Source organism: Leptodactylus fuscus, chromosome 2 (genome assembly GCF_031893055.1).
Source record: "Leptodactylus fuscus isolate aLepFus1 chromosome 2, aLepFus1.hap2, whole genome shotgun sequence".
Taxonomy (NCBI): Eukaryota; Metazoa; Chordata; class Amphibia; order Anura; family Leptodactylidae; genus Leptodactylus; species Leptodactylus fuscus.
Window position 1 is genome coordinate 19,896,623 of NC_134266.1, and position 27,761 is coordinate 19,924,383.

The window sequence follows — 27,761 nt, forward strand, 5'->3', positions numbered from 1 at the left end:
CTGACAAGGCCCGAGAACAGGTGTTACAATGGCTAGCGGATATTGCTTCCAGCGGCATTTCCACCAGCCAATCACTACCTCAGGCGTGCTCCTACCCAAGAGTCTGCCTCTCTTGGCGATTTACTGGCTGTGGACCCGCAACCAGCATGTCCCGTCCTACAATCCTCAATTCATCCCAAGGGCCTAATACTCTGCTCCTACAAGGCTCAACTCACCCCAAGGGCCTAAGGGCTCTGAGAAGAGAAGACTTACTATAAAACACCAGTCCTTAAAAATTCCAAAATTATCTTTGAAGAAAATTTTTTCTACATGCCATTCTTCAGCAACTCTCAATAAATCAAATACAAATCTATTGATATTCTAACTCTAACTAATCTATTTCTATTCTATTGATAATCTAACATACTATGAGAGAACAGAACTACGGTAAATCATTGGCCAGTTTTCATTTTTCAAAAATTGTGACAAGATAGGAAACAGAGGCTGCTGGACTTCACTCCTATTTTGCCTTTTATAAAAGATGTAGGCACAAATCGTAGTAACTTGCTGCCTTTATTATAAGTGATTTAGGCACAGATAGTACTGCCTCCTTATCTCTCTCTCTCTCTGTTAACAGTAAAGATACAGATAGTACTGCCTCTCTTTTCTAGTCCCTGCAATTAATATAGGTACAGATTGCACTGTCTCTGTTTTATCCCTGTAACTAATATAGGCACAAATAATACTGTCTCTTTATTTATCTTACTGTAACTAATATAGGTACAGATAGTACTGTCTCTCTATTTTTTCCCCTGTAATAGATATAAGCACATAGACTATTGTCTCGTCGTTTTCTTCGTGTAATTAATATAGGCACAGATAGTACTGTCTCTCTGTTTTCTCCCTGTAGTAGATATAGGTACAGATAGTACTGTCTCTATGTTTTTCTCCCTGTAATAGATATAGGTACAGATAGTACTGTCTCTCTGTTTTCTCCCTGATATAGATATAGGTACAGATAGTACTGTATCTTTGTTTTTCTCCCTGATATAGATATAGGCACAGATAGTACTATCTGTTTGTTTTTCTCCCTGTAATAGATATAGGCACAGATAGTACTGTATCTTTGTTTTTCTCCCTGTAATAGATATAGGTACAGATAGTACTGTATCTTTGTTTTTCTCCCTGATATAGATATAGGCACAGATAGTACTATCTGTTTGTTTTTCTCCCTGTAATAGATATAGGTAAAGATAGTACTGTCTCTCTGTTTTTCTCCCTGTAATAGATATAGGTACAGATAGTACTGTCTCTCTGTTTTCTCCCTGATATAGATATAGGTACAGATAGTACTGTATCTTTGTTTTTCTCCCTGATATAGATATAGGCACAGATAGTACTATCTGTTTGTTTTTCTCCCTGTAATAGATATAGGCACAGATAGTACTGTATCTTTGTTTTTCTCCCTGTAATAGATATAGGTACAGATAGTACTGTATCTTTGTTTTTCTCCCTGATATAGATATAGGCACAGATAGTACTATGTGTTTGTTTTTCTCCCTGTAATAGATATAGGCACATATAGTACTGTATCTTTGTTTTTCTCCCTGTAATAGATATAGGTACAGATAGTAGTGTCTCCATGTTTTTCTCCCTGTAATATAGGCACAGATAGTACTGTCTCTCTGTTTTTCTCCCTGATATAGATATAGGTACAGATAGTACTGTCTCCCTCTCTTTCTGTAAATGATGTGAACACAAATATCACTGCGCCTCTGTCTTAGAATAGTCATACTCACACAGCAATAAGCAATGACCATGGAAAACCATTGAAAACACATATGGTTCCTCAAATTTAAAAAATGGGGTGATGAATGTTTCAGGAAATCAGAGGCTGTTCCCATAAATAACCATGGAGTGAATGGTAACAGGTTATCTGGCTGAATTATGGGGCATCTTGAGTTTTTCTTAAAGAAGAAATCCATTTCATCTGCTTCTTGGGATTTTAGCTACTAGATTGTGGCGGATCTCATTACCTCCTCGTATATTACAATTTGGAGATTGTGCACATGGAGAAGTCGTCTCCGCTCTCTTCAATCATCTTTTACTTAATATTGTTGTCTACTTGTGTGTCTTACCCCTGACGTAGCTTTATACATGATTTCAGCTTTCAGATTTTTCATGTATCAACTTCTAGTCATAGTATACAGAAATAATCTCAATAAATAAGATTGATGGGAGATAAACTGGTGATAGCAGAGCGTCTTGACAATGTACATTATGTCATATCGATAGTATATGGCATGGCTGCAGTGGAGACTCCTGTGTGTGCAAATGGTGTATTGTACATGGCTCCCCATTCACAGTACTCCTCCACAATCTTTTACTGTCGGGAAGGAGAGTGCGTTCCTCACAGTACAAGGGTGATACCGGTCTGTAAGACCAGCCCTTCGGACAGTGGGGAGATAGCGGTGCAAAAACTAATGGCACTGATATCTCCAGCACCGGACGCTTACTGGCAAAGCTAGCAATGCTTGAAAAATCAGCTGTCAGCTTTCTAGCGGTATATGACACTGCCCATCTCCGAGGACATGGAAGGTCTTCTTTAAACAGTAAATATGGTTTGGCTAATAATAGACAACAGATCCCGGTCAGCTCAATTGACAATAATGGAGTCCATCAGGTATCTGCTGTCTTCTCTGACACAGCTTGGATGACTTATTCATCCATGATTTCAGACGGACTCTGCACTGGAGGCTCCACATAGAGACTCCGACATCTGAATATAGCCTTAGGGAATAAAGCATGTAAGAGGATCTGTGTGCGGCCCAGGATCCAAATGTGAGACACCTCTCAATGATGGAACAGAGAAGAGACAGATATAGTAGTTTAGTGCATTCTATCTTAGTGTCTGAAGATAGATAGATAGATAGATAGATATGAGATAGATAGATAGATAGATAGATAGATAGATAGATAGATAGATAGGAGATAGATAGATAGATAGATAGAAGATAGATAGATAGATAGATAGAAGATAGATAGACAGATATGAGAGATAGATAGATAGATAGATAGATAGATAGGAGATAGATAGATAGATAGATAGATAGATAGATAGATAGATAGATAGATAGGAGATAGATAGATAGATAGATAGATAGATAGATAGATATGAGATAGATAGATAGATAGATAGATAGATACTGTAGATAAATATGAGATAGATAGATAGATAGATAGATAGATATGAGATAGATAGATAGATAGATAGATAGATAGATAGATAGATAGATAGATAGATAGATAGATAGATACTGTAGATAAATATGAGATAGATAGATAGATTCTATAATATGGTAATTTCTCATGTTCGTTGCCATTTTGTTTTCTCAATAAAAGCTGTTTTATCTCAGTTTATGGAGCTCTGAGAACACTGGACAGTCCGGCCTTGACCGATCGCTTCAGCTATATCTGTAGAATTAATCGAACAAACCACTTTCAATTTTTCCATTGCAAATAAAATACAGATGGCCCTGTTGCACCAGAAGTCGTCCCTATAAATGTTTTGCACTTGATATTCTTCCTAGTATGTTGTACTTTGTGTGTAATATTTTATTGCTGTCTTTGTACTCACATTGCATTGACCTGAATATGAATTATGGATATTCTTCCACTTGTAGCAATTATTTCCAGCATTATACTGAGGATACGAGAGCAGAGAGTCCGGGCCCTGTAATGTAATCCTAATCTCTAGATAAAGGCCCATCTATTGCTCCTGGTACAGATGTTATGCAGAAAGTGATCATATGCTTATATATCTGCTCATATCAAGTGTTACAGTCATGATTCCATTTTTATTATTAGGATATAAAGACAAATATATGACATTGTCATCTCTATATCTATGTGTAGCTTAATCACGTATATAGTTATATATCCACCCTTATTTCACCCTAGGTTTGTCCAGGATTTAGAACAAATTCCCGGGGCTGCATTCTCCAGTCCTGCTTCCTTTTCCTCCTGTACCCAGACTGCTTCACATGACCACCGAGACCAATCACCGGCTTCAGTGTTCGCTAAGATGGACTGGTAACCTCACTCACATACGTCAGTTTGCCATAAATACTGGAGAAACCCCTTTAAGGACTTCAATTTCTCATGAAACCAATTCAACACAATATTGCAACATGTTACCAAATCTCTTTCCAAGCTGCAGTTCATATCACAACCACTAGATGGACACATACAGACACATAGCGTAGACCTCTTGTGACAAAGTATATCTAAATCATGTTGTATTGAAAAGCAGGCCATCTCATGACACCTAGATCTGGATATTGGCAGCCAGGGAAGTTAAGAGAGGACACATTTATATACATTCAGATTTAGGGATATTATGTTATAGGGCTCCTGAATATTCAAGTCCATGTAATAATTGGGTCATTTTTAATGATTTAAAGTGATGATACAGCTAGTCTTAGATTGTTTAACCCCCTAGACGTCACCCTTAACACCAGAAGGAGGGAACTCTGTTTATCCATTGACCCCTAGTGATACAACTGTATCAGACTGATATATTTTATTATTATTATTATTTTTATTTATTTATTTATTTTTACTGTTGGGTTCCATTGCAGATTTATACACCTCGTTCTTCTTTACTTGATAGAGTTTACCAAGTACTAAAGTAATGGAGATCCCAGAGAGAGAAATCGGCAGCCGCCATAGATTTGTACAAAGCTTTTGGCCGTCATACACATTTGCAGTAATAAATAATGTAGGGATTAGTACACTAAGCCTGCAGTAGATCATAGCGCATTGTAATGCTCCTCTGATATAGATTTCCACAGATAGATCCTCCGACCCTGGATGAGCCGCATAATAATTACATCCGAAACAATAAACAATAGAGACTAATAAAGATACATTGTAAGGTCACTACTACATATTAATGCGCCTTTTATTTCTTGGTAGGAAATAGAATAATGCCAATGTTATAAATACTGCACATTTATTTCCCCGAATTGCAGCCCAGGCCCTTGTTCTATGAAGGGAAGAAGCCGAACAACAACAACATCATCAGTCTCACATATTAATATAAGAAAGTCAGACACAAGGGTTGCTTTGTTTTCTGTTTTGCAGCTATTTTCGGCGTTGTATTCAATTTTCCTAACCCTTTTCCTTATGATCTATTGAACTCGACCTTTGACCTTAAACGTCGCAGACCACCAGGGTGGGACTTATGGAAACCATCAAGCAGTGCTCTATACTGTTTCAGTAACTCTTCTAGGGGTGAATATATCTTTCTGTCTGTATTTGAACCCTACAAATTGTGCAACGCTGCTGAATATGTTGGCCCTATAGAAATAAAATTTATTAATGGAAGCTACGGAAACTGAAATGTTATTTAGTTGCACTGACTAAGTATCTCCACCTTTACAGAGTTGGGGGATATCGTCACTCCATAGGGAGAGACCACATTTAGGTGTGTGGAGTCTTATTAAGCCATGGGGGCTCCACTGTGCAAAGGAACATGGGAAGAATATGCAAATCTGACTTCCATGATGTAATTGCGAGCCAGTGCCTCAAGAATGCACACCAATAGAGGGCGCTGACTGAGAATGTGCAAATCTATCTTCCATGATGTAATTAGGAAGACAAAGTCTCGGTCAAGCAAACCAATAGCCAGGTCAGTCCTCTCTGCGCCAAGCTGATGAGATGCAAGAACACCGAAACAGCTGTCCTTGGCTGAGAGACTGTACCTGGTAAAATCCCAACATCATTGCAAACAAAGGCCGATGAGAAGGTCGGCATGATGTTAAAGGGAGCGCCCTCTATTGGTTAGCTTTACTGAGACTCTGTCTTCCTAATTACATCATGGAAGACAGACTTGCACATTCTCAGTCAGCGCCCTCTATTGGTGTGCATTCTTGAAGCACTGGCTTCTTAATTACATCATGGAAGTCAGCATTGCATATTCTTCCCATGTTCCTTTGCACAGTGGAGCGCTCATGGCTTAATAAGACTCCACACACCTAAATGGTGGTTCTCTCCCTATGGAGTGACGATATCCTCTCAACCCCGTCTAAGCCTCTCACCTCTGCCAGGTCAGGCCTCACTGCGCTATGCTGATGAGATGCAACACATTGAAACAGCTGTCCTTGGCTGAGAGAATGTACCTGGTATAATTCCAACATCATTGCAAACAAAGGCCTCTGAGAAGGTTGGCATGATGTTAAAGGGAGCGCCCTCTATTGGTTTGCTTGCCTGAGACTCTGTCTTCCTATTTACATCATGGAAGATAGACTTGCACATTCTCAGTGAGCGCCCTCTATTGGTGCACCTTTACAGAAACAGTGTAGCTAAGGCTGGGTTCACAGCTGCACTTGAAGATCGTTCTAGGATTCCGTCCTCCATTCCATTCCATTCCATTCTGGAAAAATGCAGTCAGGACTTTTCTCTCCGATTTTTCAGACGGAAAGCCAGTAGACCCAATATAGTCTATGGGGTCCATAGTTCTGGAGGTAACCACTTTTAAAGTGGATTGGGTTTCCATTTTTGGGTCCCCAAGTGGACCCGAAGAACAGAAACCCTAATGAAGATGCGAACCTAACGTAAATCTGGTGGTTGAAATTTCCGAGCAGTTATTCCCATCTTCGTTGAGATTTGCCAAGATGGGAATAGCCCATTAACTTTCTTCCCGATTCTCTACCAGTTATTGGATGTATCTACTGATAAAAAGATAACAGGATTTACATAATAGGTCTTCCATTTTGAAAGATAAATATATGGTTGGTCTGTCCTACAAGAGTACCAGAGGATCATCTCACAGGGCTTAGTCTTTGACACAATAATAGGTCCAAAAAGTCCATCAGAAGACAATCCCATTTGGGGGTTACTTTGTATCCAATCTCTTGTCAGTACTGGCCCCATCTTCTTGTCTCAAGATAGCCATCCTAAACATCTAGGAGTCCCTAATCCAAAGGACTCCCAGCTACAGCAGTGGTTGAACACCCTTGAAACTAATCTAAGACCTTCCATATTCCTTTCAATTCTCCCCACTTTCTCCATCAGTTCTTTCACATGTTTTTTATTATGTCTTCTAATGTCTAGACAATATTAAATTTTCGGTGGTGCAAACTAAACAAGATGAAGGATTCTCACTGAGTTGGCTTTTCCATTTTTGCAATAATAGATTAAAGATAGTCCATTATTCACGTTTGTCACAAGCTGGCCATGGTTGTCTGGAAACATAACCAGCAGGTGGTAAGTAGGTGTTACGGTCATGAATGTACCAAGTCAGGACAGACACAACTGTGAACTGGAAGTGTCTGCACAAGGCAAGGTACAAACTGCTCTTCAAGATGAAACCATGATAGGTTGGCCAACTGAGAAGATGCCAGACATAAGGCTGAAACCTGGAGAGAATGTAGGGTCAAGGAGACGATTATCACAGCTGACATTGCAATAACACTGGGAACCTTGGAGGCAATGAGAAGACTTACGAAATAAGCAGCACCAGCAGCTAATAAATGTCTGTAAGTAGCTGAATAAGCATTTATAATATTGTACAGAGCCAGAGATTTAGCTAGGAACTGTAAGAGCAATTTGGTGCAAGGAGAAGACCAAGAGATTGCTTGGACATATACATGGGAAGAATATGCATATCTGTCTCTCATGATGTTAATATAGAGACAGTGCCTCACTGATGCAGCCCACTAGGGGGCACTCCCTTTAACATCATGCCCGACCTTCCCAGAGGCCTTTGCTGCAATGATGTGGGATTTTACCAAGTCAGTCTCTCAGCCGAGGCCAGCTGTTTCAATCTGATTGGTTCTCTTCAGCCCAGCGCAGAGAAGACTAACTTGGCAGAGGTGAGAGGCTTCAGACCAGGTTAAGGGGATATTGTCACTCCTTAGGGAGACACCACCATATAGTTGTGTGGAGACATATCAAGCCATTTGCGCTCCACTGTGAGGGATCATGGGAACAATATGCAAATCTGTCTCCCATGATGTTAATATAGGGAGACAGTGCCTCAGTCATGCAGCCCACTAGAGGGCGCTCCCTTTAACATCATGCCCGACCTTGGGCTGCATGACTGAGGCACTGTCTCCCTATATTAACATCATGGGAGACAGATTTACCTATTCTTCCCATGATTCCTCACAGTGGAGCGCAAATGGCTTGATAAGTCTCCACACACCTATATGGTGGTCTCTCCCTAAGGAGTGACACTATCACCTTAACCTGGACATATACAGTCACAGAACCAGACTATTAACCCGACGACCTCATGAATGTCATATGTAAAGAATTATGGGACTACAACATTGATGGCCTATTCTTGGGATCGGTCTTCAATCTTTGACCAATTAAAGTCATAACCTTGGAATCCTCAGCAATCCACAGAATGTAGACACCACGTGAATTTGGAATATTCTAGTAGGCCAATGGCTGGAGAAAAATGATGGGGTTGCAACGTTGGTTGATCCACCTTAGGCCCCTCAATCTCAATGTCAGCTGGGCAAAGGAAGTTGAACTCACTCCCGTAAATATTGTCAACCCTAAGAATAGACCACCATCAAGCTCCGGGGTATTGTCTTAATAAAAGCAACCTGCCCCAACTATGGGGTTTGTCTATCACATTAGTCTAGAGTCCATTGAAATAGGCAATTCCAGCAAAGCCGATCATATGATGTTGATAGACCATCATCATTTGGCAATGTAGAAATTTTGCCTAATATTTGCTGGTCTGTGTTATTCCTGTGATAGATGACAGCAATGGACATTAATAATGAGAGTGTAAATATAGCCTAAAAATGCTTTCAGAGATAGAATGTTAATAGTTTATAGTGAATGAATGAAAAGAAGAGAAAAGTAACTTCAAACAATATTCGATGTGGCCTTTGCCCTTTGCCTTCCATCAGTGCTTCTTGGACAGTTTTGGCAGAATTTGGGGCAGGAAGGTTGTTCCCGCCATCTTGGAGAACCAAGCACAGATCTTCTGTGGGTGTAGGCTTGTTCCAATCCGTCTGTCTCTTCATGTCATCCCAGACGGACTGGATGATGATGAGATCAGGACTGTATCTGTGGGGGCCGGATCATCACTTCTAAGACTCATTCTCCAAAGGGCAAAGGTCACACCAAATATTGATGGGATTTACATTTCGCTTTTCTTCATTCACTTCATCTTGGTAATTGACAAAAAAATAATGTATTAGTCTTTCTATTTCTGAAAGCATTCTTACTTTGCAGCATTTGTTCAATACCTGTCTAAAACTTTTGCACAGTACTCTGTAGATATGTTACGTTACATTTTTTGAGTAATTTTAATCACATTGAACCAAAATGTTTCTTTTATTTGTACAAATCCAATCCTCTTACTGAAAAACATTATTTCTATTTTTTGCTCTCCAGATTCTCGCCGTCCATACGACAAGGTCCCCGGTATTCATTCTGTGTGATTCAGAAAATAATATTATATTACCAATGTTCCTTGTGTTGTGGGGGAGTCTTATTAAGGTAATTCATGAGCTGAACCTGGAGAGGAAAGAGTAGGCTGAAAATGGAAAGAAAATTAAGAAACAGAAAGTATTTATTGTGTAAGGCTTAGTGAAGGCTGATATGGTTTTTTTTTTTAATTTTTTGCAATGTTTTTACAAATTTTTAGATGGAGCACAGTATATACATTAGATCATATAATAATAAGCAGAAACTAAAGTGGTTTCACCAGTAGATATAACTTTAAAGAGGTTCTCCACCTACAGACATGGCCGACATACGACCAATTGTTGGGTCCCGATTCCTGGAATCCCAATGACGGCCACAGTCCCTGAGTGAGAGCGGAGTGGCATAGGTAAGGCAGCTGATAGGTCAGAGCTCACAGCTCTGTGGCAGGAAGGACACGCCCACTAAAAACAGTTCCAGAGTGAGAGGGGAGTGGCATAGGTAAGGCAGCTGATAGGTAGAGCTCACAGCTCTGTGGCAGGAAGGACACGCCCACTCAGAACAGTTCCAGAGTGAGAGGGGAGTGGCATAGGTAAGGCAGCTGATAGGTAGAGCTCACAGCTCTGTGGCAGGAAGGACACGCCCACTAAAAACAGTTCCAGAGTGAGAGGGGAGTGGCATAGGTAAGACAGCTGATAGGTCAGAGCTCACAGCTCTGTGGCAGGAAGGACACGCCCACTCAGAACAGTTCCAGAGTGAGAGGGGAGTGGCATAGGTAAGGCAGCTGATAGGTAGAGCTCACAGCTCTGTGGCAGGAAGGACACGCCCACTCAGAACAGTTCCAGAGTGAGAGGGGAGTGGCATAGGTAAGGCAGCTGATAGGTAGAGCTCACAGCTCTGTGGCAGGAAGGACACGCCCACTAAAAACAGTTCCAGAGTGAGAGGGGAGTGGCATAGGTAAGACAGCTGATAGGTCAGAGCTCACAGCTCTGTGGCAGGAAGGACACGCCCACTCAGAACAGTTCCAGAGTGAGAGGGGAGTGGCATAGGTAAGACAGCTGATAGGTCAGAGCTCACAGCTCTGTGGCAGGAAGGACACGCCCACTAAAAACAGTTCCAGAGTGAGAGGGGAGTGGCATAGGTAAGGCAGCTGATAGGTCGGAGCTCACAGCTCTGTGGCAGGAAGGACACGCCCACTCAGAACAGTTCCAGAGTGAGAGGGGAGTGGCATAGGTAAGACAGCTGATAGGTCAGAGCTCACAGCTCTGTGGCAGGAAGGACACGCCCACTAAAAACAGTTCCAGAGTGAGAGGGGAGTGGCATAGGTAAGACAGCTGATAGGTCAGAGCTCACAGCTCTGTGGCAGGAAGGACACGCCCACTCAGAACAGTTCCAGAGTGAGAGGGGAGTGGCATAGGTAAGACAGCTGATAGGTCAGAGCTCACAGCTCTGTGGCAGGAAGGACACGCCCACTAAAAACAGTTCCAGAGTGAGAGGGGAGTGGCATAGGTAAGGCAGCTGATAGGTCGGAGCTCACAGCTCTGTAACAGGAAGGACACGCCCACTCAGAACAGTTCCAATGTGAGAGGGGAGTGGCATAGGTAAGGCAGCTGATAGGTCGGAGCTCACAGCTCTGTGGCAGGAAGGACACGCCCACTCAGAACAGTTCCAGAATGATAGGGGAGTGGCATAGGTAAGGCAGCTGATAGGTCGGAGCTCACAGCTCTGTGGCAGGAAGGACACGCCCACTCAGCACAGTTCCAGAGTGAGAGGGGAGTGGCATAGGTAAAGTAGCTGATAGGTCGGAGCTCACAGCTCTGTGGCAGGAAGGACACGCCCACTCAGAACAGTTCCAGAGTGAGAGGGGAGAGGCGTAGGTAAAGCCGCTGATAAGTCAGAGCTCACAGGTCTGTGGCAGGAAGGACACGCCCACTCAGCACAGCCACAGAGAGAATTTGACAGTGCACAGAAATAAAAAAATAAATAAATAAACAGGATCTACTCTACCCAACAGAGGCCCAGGATTCCTTTTTGCTTGGAAATAGAACTAATTTGCATATTTTTTTCCCAGGAGCATTGCATGACCTATAAGATTGTCCATGATTCTCTCCCTATGTAAAGCGAATACAGCTGCATAAGGAAAGCCTGGGATTTCTCTTTAATAATTTCTAACTGTCCTATTTTATTCTAGAACTATACTGACGTTAATAATAATATACTAAGCCATTTACAGTAATAAACTGGGTTTTTTTTTGGAAACCCGGATGTCACAGGTTTCCTGCTCTGCAACGTTTTGTCACCAATCTGATCCGCAGCCAGATGAGTAATGTTTCTTTTGGATCCTGCAATCTCTGGATTGAGCAAACATGGTGATACTCATCATTTCAGTTTCATTATGAGAAAAAAGTCATCACAATGACTGAGGATGGATGTGAATTTTTCACTACTACCTTATACCTAGGGATCATTATACTTAGCCATAGTGATACAAACTTACCCATATGGAATTAGAGTCATACTTTTACCAAAACCTCCTGACCCCAGCAAGAGGGTCTCCACTAGGAATGAGTGAACTGCTTTGTAATGAGTTGTGTTCATTACAAATTTTCTACAAAACCTTGGGTTCGGCTGGAATTTGCCACCCAGTTTGGAATTTGTCTCTTTAGACCCCATAGTATAATAAATGAAGGCTCAGGAAAGGAGTGTAAGCATTAAAAAAAAAACCTCATTGGCATCACTCAGGACGCTGGAAGACACCAGAAGAAGACAGAAGACACCTGCGAAGGAGCACAGGATGCTTCGATGAAGGAACTCATACGATGGTATTAGTGTTTTGTTTTGTTTTTTGTTTTTTTTGCACCTCCCATTGGCCTCCATTTATTATACCTTTGGGTCTGAAGAGACCGCAGAGTATAATAATAGCACTTCTGGTTCAGTCCAAAAACTACACTGGCAGGCCAGCCTCACAAGTAAGCTGTAAACAAATCTTACAAGGTTTTCCCATCTCGTCCTCACTAACATGTCCCATTTCTTATTCCTGTGTCTTCCTATGTGGTATTTAGAAGTCTTGAGGCTTTCTAAGACCACGTTCATCTTCCTATGTGGTACAGGGGTCTCTGAGCTTCCTAAGACCCCACTCGTATTCTTATGTGGTACCGGGGTCTCTAAGCTTCCTAAGACCTCATCTGTCTTCCTATGTGGTACCGGTTTCTCTAGGCTTCCTAAGACCACAATCGTCTTCCTATGTGGTACCAACATCTATAGGCTTCCTAAGACTACAATCGTCTTTCTATGTGGTACCGGGTTCTCTAGGCTTCCTAAGACCACAATCGTCTTTTTATGTGGTACCGGGGTCTCTAGGCTTCCTAAGACCACAATCGTCTTCCTATGTGGTACCAACATCTCTAGGCTTCCTAAGACCACAATCGTCTTTCTATGTGGTACCGGGGTCTCTAGGCTTCCTAAGACCACAATCGTCTTTCTATGTGGTACCGGGGTCTCTAGGCTTCCTAAGACCACAATCGTCTTCCTATGTGGTACCAACATCTCTAGGCTTCCTAAGACCACAATCGTCTTTCTATGTGGTACCGGGGTCTCTAAGCTTCCTAAGACCTCATCTGTCTTCCTATGTGGTACCGGGTTCTCTAGGCTTCCTAAGACCACAATCGTCTTCCTATGTGGTACCAACATCTCTAGGCTTCCTAAGACCACAATCGTCTTTCTATGTGGTACCGGGTTCTCTAGGCTTCCTAAGACCACAATCGTCTTCCCATGTGGTACCAGGGTCTCTAGGCTTCCTAAGACCACAATCATCATCCTATGTGGTACCGGGGTCTCTAGGCTTCCTAAGACCACAATTGTCTTCCTATGTGATATCGGGGTCTCTAGGCTTCCTAAGACCACAATCGTCTTCCTATGTTGTACCAAGGTCTCTAGGCTTCCTAAGACCGCATTCATCTTCTTATGTGGTACCGGGGTCTCTACGTTTCCTAAGACCACTTTCATCTTCCCATGTGGGAACATGGTTTCTAGGCTTCCTGTAGAAAACCCTACATACGAAGACAAACTCTGGTCAATTGTTTGGAAGGGCTATAGGGTTATTTCCATCTGTGGGCTTATTGCTAGGATATGGCAGCACTTTATGATTTGGTGGAGGACCTACCTCTGGCACTACTGATTCTGACAATAAGGGGGACCATGATCCTGGTCTAGCACTGTGTCCCCTTCTAAGTCTTCCCTGAACAACGATGCCCCCAGTAACCCAATAAATGGGACCATATTGCTGCTCCCATCTCAACCACTGTAATGGTAAAAAAAAAACATTAGAGGGGATACCGATTCTGCCCCATCATGCTCCAAATGAGTGAGGATCCCAATGGCTAAACCTTCACCCATCATAAAGTCCTGGAATATCCTACTGATACACCATCTCTTTGTAACAAGGGAAAACCACTTTAATCTTTCCCATCCATCTCTCCACTTTTTGATCTTCCACAGAATTCAGACCAAATTTTTATATAACAAAGATAAATGTATGTTTTTGTAAGAAGCTCGGTAAAACGACCCCTCGGGGGTGACATTCAGCATTCGGGCCAAAACAAGCGGAGTGATTTAAGGCGTTTACAAAAATAGAGATGAAATAAGCGGAGGTGTAAATATATGTCGATGAAAAAAAAATTCAATATATTCCAAGAGAACATATTGTCATGACTTCCCAATGCCAAAAATTCTTTACGGCTTCCTGCCTGCTAAATGCTTGCATTAAAATATGGTCTTTTTTTTTTTTCCAAACAAAGGAATATTCGCCTCCATCGCTGTATTTCACCAGTTGCTTGTACATTGAAAAGATTTCAAAATAGAGTTGGCACAACGGAGTGAGTCAGTCGCTAGCAGTCCTGGCACCGGCGCGGCTTCTGGCAGGACTGGCTGTGCTCTTTTGTGCTTTCATTTATTAAATGCTCTACTCAATGTAGCCAATAGCCGTGCCAGCTGACAGATATGGGTGTGAGTGACAGATAAATGAGCAGATGCTGAATTATCAAGTATTTTATTTTGCAATTACGATAGATTTTCAGGACATTTAGGGCTATGAAAAATGCATGGCTTGTTTTCCGTTTCATCGTTGACATCATGTTTACCCTGCCTGTGCTTGTTTTTATTATTGGGCTTTGTAATGGAAAAATTCAACAGAAGTACAAAAATTATTTAGAAACTGTTCATTAATAGTTATAAAAATAGGACAATTTTTGATTTGGGATAAGAGCTTTAGATCTACAGATGGGCCTGCCATGTCCATCATGTCCACCATGTCCAGTCAAATTTGGCGAATGAACATCTATTTCTCATGGAAAGGTTCAATGCAATATCGTGACATGATTGCAAAACCCTTGACAAAAAGTAATTTATAAGGGCTAGTTCACACGGGGCTAGTGTTGGCGTACTTTGGTCATGATTTCAACGTGGGAAGCCGCATCAGAATAGGACCAAAATGCGTCTGCTGTCACTGTCACGGCTTTCCACTCCAGAGTAGACCCAAATGAATGGGCCTAGTCCAGAGGGTGCTGTTGCAACGCGAACGCCACGGCTGCATCAGCCACAGAATCCGCCTGGAGAAAGGGCAGCTCGCTTCTTTTTCCCGTGAGCGGGAACACAAAAAAAGGAACCCTAGTGGTCTACATAAACCTCTATTGTGAGGGGGTGGCTTTTGAGTTGGATTTGGCGTCAAAATACGTCCCCTATTGTGAACAAACCCTTAGACAACCACTGGGTGGCTGAAGCATGAATACATAGGGCCAGATTTATCATGCCTTGTATACCAGCACAAAATTGTTGCATTTTTTGGCATTTGTGCAACCCTCACCACTTTCCTGAAAGGTATAGGGAGTGGGGGAGCCCTAGCCCCACCGGGATTACCATAATTTACGCCAGTTTATAAGGATTAGCTTAGATTTCAGAACAGGTGCATGGTCCTATCAGAGTATCACCCTCATACACTGTCTACCAATAAGTATTTGGACACCCATGCAAATGAAGAGATCTGCAGTCATGATGTACGTCACGCCTGCCACCGTTAAATAGGAAACAGCATTGGCATTAGTGCATTGGCATTAGTCTCGATTTCGAGAAAGGGGTAATTGTGGGGTACCACAGAAATGGTCGATCCTTAAGGGACATAGCAAGCGAAATGAATTACCCAAAATCAACAGTGGCCTATGTGATTACCAAGTGGAAGGAGAATGGTGATTGTCGGAATGTGCCCCAAGTTGGCAGACCCCCGAAACTGGGAGATAGAGACCAACGAGTGCTGGGCAGAGAAACCGCACCCAACCGATGGCTCACATACACCAGGAGTGTCACCAGGCATCCAGGAGTAGTGACTCATCAATGGCTTCATGGTTCAAGATAAGGAACAGTGTCATGGTCATGTGAGTCTCCCACTTCTCGGCATAGAAGGCAAAGGGAACCACAACCATTCAATAGATCATCCATGGTAGATGAGAATGACTTTTTGTTTTACACCCACTCTACCCACCCCTGAGTTTCCTATAATTCTTAGACAACTTCTTTAAGAGGTTGAAACAAAGAAAACATGCAAGAAGTTCTCAAACATGATAAAATTCTCCATTGGGCAGTGTGACAAATTTTCTTCCAGAGACTATAAGATAGTTATAGAAAATGCCTGTTGAAAGTTGTTTTTTGGAAGGGAGTATAGAGGATATTCGAGCGACAGGGTACACTTGTTTTTCTATAGAATACAATGTTATATTTATACATTTTTGGGGTTACTAAATTATTGCAAAGTCACGGTATCCTTGTTTTTTGTCCAACTCTATTGCCTTTAGCTTTACATAGCATTTGGCTGAAGATCTGTCCATATATACAGTGCTTTTTTACATGGAGGGTCCATTTTCATGACTGTAAATTAAAATAATGATATACAGAACATACCGTATGGGCAAAAAATTTGAATTAGTGCATTTTGGGACATGACGGTAAGCAATACACGGCTATATACTGGCACACACGTTACATTCAATTATGTTAATCATTCTCTTACTAGTTATCCAAGATCCAAGCCCTAGAAATTCCAAGTCTCTCATGTGTAAGTTACTGTGTCGGCAACAGAAAGTGGAAAAACCTTTAACAACCGAGATTTTCTTAGTTCTCTATCCTAATTATAGACCAGGCCTGCTGGTGTTTAATTGCCTCTTACCAAACATGGCCGCGGGCCAGATTCCACAGGTGATCTGTAGCAGCATGAAAGTCAGCACGGCTACTTGTAGGAAACTTCCATTGGGACCATTAATTCTCAGTATCTTACAAAAGCTGTTCCCTCAACGTTTCAGACTAATTGAAACATTGCAATATAATATATTACAATACAATACACTACAGTATAATATAATACAATACAATACACTACAGTACAATACAATATAATATAATACAATACAAAATATAATATAATGTGATATATCCTTTGCAGTTTACAATTTAAGAGCCAATAACTAAAAGATAATGACTCCACCATACGGGGTAGTTTACCGCAACACCGTACCTTCTTATGGTAAATTGTAAAATGCACGTGGACACAAATTACAGACGTATATTACATTCTTGTTCTCATAAGTGTTTCCAGTTATCCACCAAGGACAACTCAAGGTGCCCATGTTCCGGCATTTGCAATTCCATTTCCAATGATGCATAAAATCCAAGATGTTTCATTAATATGATACCGTATGTATGCGCCAAAAGGAATTAGAAGGATGTAGAGAGGGGAAAGAAGACTAAAACAAAATAGGCAGATACCAAAATAGAACATAGATAGATAGATAGATAGATAGATAGATAGATAGATAGATAGATAGATAGATAGAGTGTCGAGGCAGATGGGCTTTCACAATTTGGTTACAAAGTGTGCTAAGAACCTCCTATTCATATACACAGATTGTAAGTATAATGCAGGTTAAACTTCATGATACTTGTTTGCATAGCTCTTAGCGCCCTGTACAGATGTTACATGGGAGGTGCCGTCTAACTATATTATTTCGCATTGTGTATTTGGGGGATATGGCTTCCTCAATGTTGGACTTGCACTTCTCCTATCTGCCTATGACTATTTTAATTAGATCATAGCATATCTGAATCCTACTTGTCCTAAGTTCACTTTGTAGACCTAAACCCAGGCCCAAGAGACGTTTGTCTGTATAGTGTAAGTTCCCATCTGAATGAGGCTTGTCAGGGCAGATGGGTTCTCACAATTTTGATCAAATAGTGCACTAAGAACCTCACATTTATGGACATGTCAACTCACCTGCGATTCCCAGTGTTCAGAGCCCCTCACCAGTTCATCTAGTTGCCCAATCAATGGTATTCAGTGCACTGGGACGTCAACGTAACTGGCAGGTGGCTGAGTATAGTGCGAGAATTAGTACATCGATGAATATAGACCTCCAACGTTACACCACTAAAGGACAAATTCACACAAGTTGAAATAAGGCCCAAAAAACTACAGCACATTGGTACATAAGAACCAGTATGTCCATTTGCTGCCCAATTGTTCGATGTTCAGTAGCATAATGTCACCACAGATTGTGCCCAATAATAATCACAATGCCCACAATATAGGATCCACAATACCTACATGACAGTCACAATGCCCTAAGTACAGACACAGTGCCCCAAGTGCAAACACAATGGCCCTGTTGATAGTCAAAGGTCCACTTGCCCCAGTCACTAGGTGATATATGTCATCATTGTCCAATTGGCTGGGGACCATTCATGGCTTCATGTAAAAAAAAGTTGATAGGAACCAATGATATTTGCCCTATTGTCCCATTTTTCTAGCGATTGACAGGGGTGGCAATGTTTGGATACCAGTTGACTGGGCGCTCGTAGCATATCCCGTAGTGATCCTGTAATATATTGAAATTTTTAGTATAAGATACAAACACATTCGTGTGATTCATTATTGATGTAGGCTTCCTTCACCTCTCTTTGATCTTGTGGTATTCTGTTTTTGATGTTTCTTTTGGCATTTCCATTGGATTCAGTAGCTTTGAGGTTTTGTTATTAATTTTGGATCACACGTTATTCCGGTATTGTGTCAGTGAATACTTTCATTGTTTAATTCTGCAACAAACAATTTTGCGTGATCGTGAACTGCTCCTGGTCTAGACACATTGTTCCATCAACGTAGTAAATAAACTTGATAGATGGGACGAGAGCAGAACTTACATCCACAGTTTCCAGTAGTAAATGAACCGGATGATGCCAGAAGTACATAATGTTGGAAAGCTCATGGGCTGCTTATATTGCTAGTAAGATACTCGCTAAGGCTTAGGCTTGTCCACATGGCCATATTATAGTTCTGGTTTGTACAGTAGGTAAGAAGGAGGTTGCCTTAGTAGACGTTTAGGCTTTCTTTCAGGGTGCAGAGTCTTACAGACCATGTGGTCGACGTTGACCATCATACTACTACTCCCAGTAGGTCCCATCCCTTGGTCACCTTGGTTTTCTCAATGCATCCAGAGCTTGCATCCATCCTAGTAGCCAATCTGCTGCTGATGCACCTAGCCCAGCTCATAGGGTGGACACACGCTCCCTCTCAGCAACCGGAGAGTTAACATGTACACCTACGTACTTGTAGCCAATCTTAAAATTCTCTGGGCTTCAGATTCCTGCTCATCCCTCAGCACAGCACCTGAGCAATATAGGTCTCTAGCCTGGCTAGTTTCTGCGAGGGGTTCTGGATTGTGCCCAGATATTTGTGCCATTTTCTCTTTCTTGTTCTTTGACTCTGCTCCTGTTTGTTTGCCCTGATCTGCCTGATATTTCTATGTGTGACCTCTGCCCTGTGAACCTGAACCGCCTGCCCCAAGCCTATGACTTATTTTTTATAACACTGTCTTGCACTCCAGGTGTCTAACACTGACCTTCAGACGAGACTTGAATGCTCTTTTGCCTGAACATCTGGTGCTTCACACTGGTGTCTTTTTGGCCTTTGGCCAGATGCAGTCTACAAAGGGGCCATCTGAGAAATAGTGACCTGGTAGTCTCCTTGCAATACAGACCAGATTCCCTCAGGGCTTAAAGAGTGAGAGAGGCGATTTCAATAACGTCCTTGCAAGTGGCCCAAAGTCAAACCGGTTAGGTTGGTGTAAGGGAGCAATATAAATAATGGGGAAAAAGGAAAACTTTCTCTAGCATCACCTTTGGCAAGGTAGCTCCTTATAGATCAATGCCGGTTGTTCAAAGACACCAAATGATTTGATCTGGGATTACAGTCAAAGCAAAATTTATCTTCCAAAAGGAAGAACGACCCATCTCCAGACATCTGCTAAGCAGGGTATTGGTTGGCTAGGTGATAGGCCATAGATGTGGGTCACAAGATGTATTATGTTTAGAGATGAGCGAGTAGTGAAATATTTGAGATTCGATATTTGTTTCGAATAGCCCCTCAATATTCGACTACTTGAATCGAATATTGAATCCTATTATAGTCTATGGGGGGAAAATGCTCGTTTCAGGGGTAGGCAACATTCGATCAAATAGAACTTACCAAGTCCACAAGTGAGGCTCGGGCTGGATCCTCCGAGAAGTCTTCTCCGTGCAGCGTCCCCGCGGCGTCTTCCGGCTCTGAATTCTCTCTGCCAGGCATCGAGCCTGGGCACAGCTGACTACGCATGCCTGCACTACAAGAAAATGGCCGCTTACAGTCAAAGCGGCCAATTTCTTGTAGCGCGGGCATGCGCAGTCGGCTCTGCCCAGGCTCGATGCCTGGCAGAGTGAATTCAGAGCCGAAAGACGCCGCGGGGAAGACGCCGCGGGGACGCTGCGCGGAGAAGACTTCTAAAGGTAGGAGAAGAACCAGCGTTGATTGGCCGACTGTATAGCATTCGGCCAATCAATGCTGGTTCTGCATTGAATTTTTCCATTCGAATAACGAGTGGTACTCAATCGAGTACGAGTATTTCGAATACCGTAGTATTTGATCGAATACCTACTCGATCAGATACTACTCGCTCATCTCTAATTATGTTGCCTTAAGAAGACTGTCGGTGTGAAGAATCTTGCAAAATTTTAGTTTTTTTTTCTCTTGGATTTCATATGAACATCATGAGATCTAATTTTGGAGCAGTGCGGTGCTCATTTTCACTTTCTCAACTATACTCCGCATCCTTTTAAGGCCACATATGCACAACCATAATTTCATCCATCATTGCAGGTCAGGTAGTCATATATAGACGTGTATAGTGTATAATCTGGTTATACAATATCGCTCAGTATTGTCTAATTATATCTGACACAGATTTCTGGACATGTCCAACTAACCGAAAAGTTAAGGTAGGACACATTGGTCTATTAACCACATGAGGACCGCCGTACGTAAATTTACGGCCTCATGTGCTGGTACCTAAAGACCGGACTATTGCCGAAATACGTCCGGCCTTTAGGTACCTTTCTGGCGGGGGGAGGGGTGCGGGGGGGACAGGGGTTAGGTGTTACTAACACCTAACCCCTTCCTCCATAACATCCAGTCGGAACTGAGTCCGACTGGACGTGTTAACCCTTTCGATCGCGCCGTCAAACATCACGGCGCGATCGAAAGGGATCCGCCGACAAGTTAACCCGATCGGCACCCCCCGCGGCGAGATCGGGGGGTGCCGATGTCAGTAGAAGGTAGTCTGGGGTCTGGCCAGTGACCCCAGACTACCGGAGCCCCCACATACCTGGTGATCCTGCCAGGCGGTGGAGGAAGTGAGCGATGTGTCTCACTTCCTCTGCAGCTTACAGGACACGAGCAGGTTCATGTCCTGCTCGTGTCCTGTCTGCTACTGTGTAGAATCAGCTGATGCTTTCATCAAAGCATCAACTGATTCAAGTGTCCTAAAGGGACACATGAAAAAGTAAAAAAAAAGTTAAAAAAAAAAAAAAAAGTGTATGAAAAAAGTAATAAAGTTCTAAAGTCCAAAAATCCCTTTTTTCTATACAAAATGAATTATATAAAAAAAAAGCACTAAAAATTAAAAAAAGCAATGCATATTTGGTATCGCCGCGTCCGTAACAACCTGTACAATAAAACTGAAATAATATTTAATGTACACGGTGAACGTCGGAAAAAAAAAACGGAAAAAACTCGCCGGAAATAATGATTTTTTGCCATCTCATCCTACAAAATATGCTATAAAAAGTGATCAAAAAGTCATATTCACCCCACAATAGTGGCAATAAAAAGCGCACATTTTCCCGCTAAAAATAAGCCCTCAACCAACACTGTCAACCGAAAAATAAAAATGTTACGCCTCTCAGAAGATGGCGATGCAAAAATCACTGATTTATGTCCCCAAATGTGTTTTTGTTCTGCAGACTTAGTATCGCATAAAAAAATAACATAAATGAGGTATCGCCGTAACCGTACTGACCCGCAGAATAAAGGACACATGTTACTTATGCTGTACGCTGCATGGTGAAAAATTTAAAATGTAAAACTCAATGCAGGATTGATTTTTTTTTTTTTAATCCAGCAAGAAAGAGTTAATAAAATGTATTCAGTAAGTTGTAGGCACCCAAAGATGGTGTCATTACAAAATGCATCTCATCCTGCAAACAACAAGCCCTTATATGGCCACGTCACCAGAAAAATAAAGAAAATATAGCATCTAGCAATGTCAAGGCAAAACCCCCCAAAAATCGCCAAATTATTAGAACACAACTGGCTGCGGCAGATAGGGAATATATAAGCTGTGCAAGCGAATATCAGGGGACACCCCAGATTTACAGCTTATGAGCGAAAAAACACCAGAAGTGACCCCCAAAGTGACCCCCAGAGTGACTCCCCCAATCATAGGAGCTACTGGGACATAGTAGGGAATTTGGTGTCTGCAATGTTCTCCGCACAGCTTATATATTCCCTCTTCGCCATCCGCTGTGCAGTCACGTCTGGGATACTAATACTCACTACACCCCCTGATAAATTCTTTGAGGGGTGCAGTTTTCAAAATGGGGTCACTCCTTTGGGGAATCCACTTTTCTGGTACCTTACAGGCTCTACAAACATGACATGGCGTCCAGATACCAAACATCAAAATCTGTACTCCAAAAGCCGCATCGCGCTCCATCGCTTCTGCGCCCTGCTGTGCGCCCAAACTGCAGTTTATGACACATGTATGACACTGGTGTACCCAGGATAACGGACGTAATGTCATATGTGGGTATAAACTGATATTAGGGCACAGCTGGACGCAAAAGGGAAGAAGGGTTATTGGGTTTTTGGAGCACAGACGGTTTGGTTTTTGGATGCCATGACACTTTTGTAGATCTGAAACGCCAGTAAAGTGGAATCCCCTGATATGAGACCTTATTTTGGAAACTACACCCCTGAAGGATTTCTCCAGGGGTACAGACAGCATTTTTAACCCCCAAGTGTTGCTATAACTTATTATCCATAAATGAATACGAAGCTGATTGTGAGAGGTGAAAATGACAATTTTTCCAGGAATACGTCATTTCAGTGCGTAATATGTTGTGCCCACCTTGTATCAGAGATGAACGCTCTAAAAGCTGTTGTGCCCGGGATACCCGCTTACCAGTTTATGGAGTGTCTCTGCTGACATAAGTTGGGCACAACATATCGGGCACTAAAATGGCGAATCTCTGGAAATTTTTCATTTTTAACTTCTCATTATCAGCTGTGATTTCATTTCTGGAAACTAAATAAATGCAACACTCAAGGGTGAAAAATGCTCGCCACTTGATAAATCCCATGAGTGGGCTAGTGTCCAAAATGGGGTGACATGTCTGCGGATTCCACTTTATTGGCAATTCAGGGGCTTTGCAAAAGTGGCATGGTGTCCTAAAACCAAACTGTGCTCCAAAAACCAAAATAGCGCTCCTTCCCTTCTGTGCCCGGCTGTGCCCAAACAGCCATTTATACCCACATATGGCATTAAGTCCGTTATCCGGGGTACACCAGTGTCATACATGTGGGCATACACCGCTATTTGGGTACCCAGCAGGGCGCAGATGTGAAGGAGCGATATGTGCTTTTGGAGTGCAGATTTATATTCTTTGTTTTTGGACACCACGTCACATTTGCAGAGGCCCTAAAATTGTCCCTACAAAATGGGGTCACTTCTTGGTGAATTCCAGTTTACTGTCACCTGTGTAGTTTCTAAAATGGGGTCACAATGGGGGGTTTCCATTGTATTGATACTTTAGGGGCTCAGCTAATGCAACATGGCACCTGAGAACTATTCCAGCCACATCTGCTTTCTAAAAGCCAAATAGCGCTCTTTCCATTCTGAGCCCCACCGTATACCCATACAGCAGATTATGGCCACATATGGGGTATTGTGAAGAAATTGTGTAACAAACTCTGGGGGGCTTTTAATTCTTCAGCTACTTGCAAAATTAAAAATATGGCGCTAAATGGACGATTAATTGGAAAAAAAAAGTAATTTTTCATTTTTACGTCCCATTGTTAATAAAATCTGTGAATCAGCTGTGAGGCCAAAATGCTCACCAAACCCCTAGATAAATTCTATGAGGGGTGTAGTTTCCAAAATGGGGTCACTTATAGGGGGTTTCCACTGTATTGGTACTTTAGGGGCTCTGCAAATGCGACATGGCACCTGAAAAATATTCCAGCAAAATCTGCCCTTCAAAAGCCAAATAGCGCTCTTTCCATTCTGAGCCCCACCATGTTCCCATGCAGTAGATTATGACCACATATGGGGCATTTCTGTGTTCAGGAGAAATTGTGTAACGAACTTTAGGGAGCTTTTTTTCCTTTATCCTCTTGTGAAAATGAAAAATTTGGGGCTAAATTGACAGTTTGTTGGAAAAAAAAAGTAAATTTTCATTTTCATGTCCCAATGTTAATAAAATCTGTGAAACAGCTGTAGGGTCAAAATGCTCACTCTACCCTTTGATATGTTTTGTGGGGGGTGTAGTTTCCAAAATGGGGTCACTTTTAGGGGGTTTCCACTGTATTGGTTCTCTAGGGGCTCTGCAAATGCGACATGGCACCTAAAAATTATTCCAGCAAAATCTGCCATCCAAAAGCAAAATAGCGCTCCTTCCATTCTGAGCCCCGCCATGTTCCCATACAGCAGAATATGGCCACATATGGGGTATTGCCGTGTTCAGGATAAATTGTTTAACAAACTTTGGGGGGCTTTTACTCCTTTAACCCCTTGTGAAAATGAAAACTTTGGGGATAAAGTGACATTTTAGTAATTTTTCTTTTACACATTCCAATGTTAGTAAAATCTGTGGAACAACTGTAGGGTCAAAATGCTGACTATACCCCTTGATGAATTCTGTGAGTGGTGTAGATTCTAAAATGGGGTCACTTTTGGGGGGTTTCCATTGTTTTGGTATGCTAAGGGCTCTGCAAATGTGACATGGTGCCTGAAAATTATTCCAGCAAAATATGCTGTTCAAACACCCAGTGTCACTCCTTCCCTTTCGTGCACTGCCGTGTGCCCAAAAATCAGTTTACACCCACATGTGGGGTATTTCTGTGCACGGGAGAAATTGCATAACAAAATGTGAGATGCATTTTCTCCTTTAACCCTTTGTGAATGTGTTAATTTTAGGTCTAAATGAATGTATTAGTGAAAAAAAATGAAATGTCTAAATTTGACCTCCATATTATTTTTATTCTTATGAAATGCTTAAAGGGTTAACAAACATCCCAAATGCTGTTTTGAATAATTTGAGGGGTGTAGTTTTGAAAATGGGGTGATTTATGGGGGGTTTCTATTATATAGGCCTTTATAATTCCTTTCAGAACTGAAGTGGTCCCTAAAAAATTAGTTTGAGGAATTTTCTTGTAAATCTGGAAAATCGCTGTTACACTTGTAAGCCTTGTAACGTCCAAAATGAATTAAAAGACGATCAAAAGATGATGCCGATATAAAGCAGAGATATGGGAGATAATATTTATTCATGTATTTGGATGGTATGACTATCTGCCTGAAAAGCAGAGAATTTCACATTTTGAAAATTGCAATTTTTTCCAAATTTCCATCAAATTTGCTAGTTTTTTTATAAATAAATACAAAAATATTGATTAGTGTTTACCACTAACATGAAGTATAATGTGTTACGAAAAAACAATTTCAAAATCACTTGTGTAAGTTAAAGCGTCTCAAAGTTATTGCCATTTAAAGTGACACATGTCAGTTTTGAAAAAAGAGGCCCGGTCCTTAATGTACTTCTGGGCCTGGTCCTTAACCGGTTAAGATCAAACAGTCCCAGGAACCCACCGTGACCTCAATGACATTCATGATCCGTCTTCATTTTTACATTGGTAATTTGGTTTCATGACTGTGTCTTGTTACAATGTCCCTTTCATGAACTATTGTTACTATTATTGTAAGGGCGCCCAGTTCCTACACAACCGGTATTGTGAAACCAGGTAACATGAATTGCTCCAAGACATTGAAATCAAGAAGCCTATTATTCACTATTAAGGAAATGGTGTCTCAAGGTCATGTTCATCACGCAACTCCCGTGACAAGCTAACTCTATAGCCAACGTGATCTGTAAGCGTAGACTAAGATGCCAAGGAAGTCAGAAAATCATCTACCAATCGTTACCATTATTTCCATGTAAATAAACTTATCCCATTCTTTTTACAAAAGATATTAAGAACCATCAATTTTGATGAGACTCCGATGAGACGTGTCGCTACTCTGTCAGTGGTTTATTTCCCTCTTCTCATTAAAAATAGACCCATGGCTTGGCCCATACTTATATAAGGTGATAACCTTTAATTGTAATAGAGATGAGCGAACACTGTTCGGAACAGCCATTCCGAACAGCACGCTCACAGCACGCTCCCATAGAAATGATTGGAAGCAGCCGGCACGCAGGGGGTTAAGCGGCCGGCCGCTGGCAAAGTCTGCATGCCAGGTGCTTCCATTCATTTCTATGGGAGCGTGCTGTTCGGATCGGCTGATCCGAACAGTGTTCGCTCATCTCTAATTGTAACCCTTAGGCCGGATTCACACGGAGTATTGGGGCTCGTCATTTGGTACGTACACGCCGCAGGATCTTTTGCGGGCCATATACGCTCCCATTGTTTTCAATGGGAGCCGATACCGTACACGCGGCACTATTTTGCAGCCGTGATTTTGCGGCGGATGCAAAATAGCACCGCGTATACGGTACCGGCTCCCATTGAAAACAATGGGAGCGTATACGGCCCGCAAAAGATCCCGCGGCGTGTACGTACCAAATGACGAGCCACAATACTCCGTGTGAACCCGGCCTTAGTTGTAAAATAATTACAACTCATCATCTTACTTGCCTTGGCAGCTGCCTGGCATTGGTTACTACAGCTCTGTTTCATGCTCATGAATATCCCCAAATCCTTTTCCATGTCAATTGCCCTCAATCATTTCCTATGTATTATGTCATGATGACAAGCAGTGGCGTAACTAATGTGGTAGCAGTGGTAGCGACAGCCGATACTGCTGCGGGTTTTTCTTTTTTCTTAATAGGCCCTATTTACTTACCGACACCGCGGTGACTGACACCGCGGGCCCCACAAAGACTATCAGTATAATGATCGGAGGCCAGAGAGAGGTAAGAAACATAAAAAACTGCGTTACTTACCTCTCCACGATATGGGCAGGCTTCAGGCCTAGTTGTCTGATGTCTCTGACGTCACATGAACCCGGCCTGCGTCCCAGGTCATGTGACATCAGACGTCATTGAAGAAGGACGACAGCGGAGGACTGCAGCGGAGAAAGGGGACAGGTAAGTAACAGTGGTTTTTTATTCCCCCTGGGTCTCAAATTATTATACTCTGGGGTCAGAAAAGACCCCAGAGTATAATAATTGTTTATGGGTGTCCACAGTGGAGCATAATACTGAGTGCAGAGGCCACTATGGGACATAATACTGTGTGCAGGGGCTACTAAGGGACATAATACTGTCTGCAGGGGCCACTAAGGGACATAATACTGTCTGCAGGGGCCACTAAGTGGCATAATACTGTGTTCAGGGGCCACTAAGGGACATAATACTGTGTGCAGGGACCACTATGGGGCATAGTACTGTGTGCAGGGGCCACTAAGGGACATAATACTGTGTGTAGGGGCCATTAAGGGACATGATACTGTGTGCAGGGGCCACTAAGGGCATAATAGAGCACGCAGAAATGTGGAGGAGGGGTTGGTCGAGGTCTTCGGCGTTGCTGTCGGTCGGGGGGGGGATGTCAAAAGTTTGCCACGGGGCCCCGCCATTCCTAGCCACGCCACTGGTGATAAGTCCAGTCCATTCGCATCCCAAGCATAAACTTACTGTATAAGGGA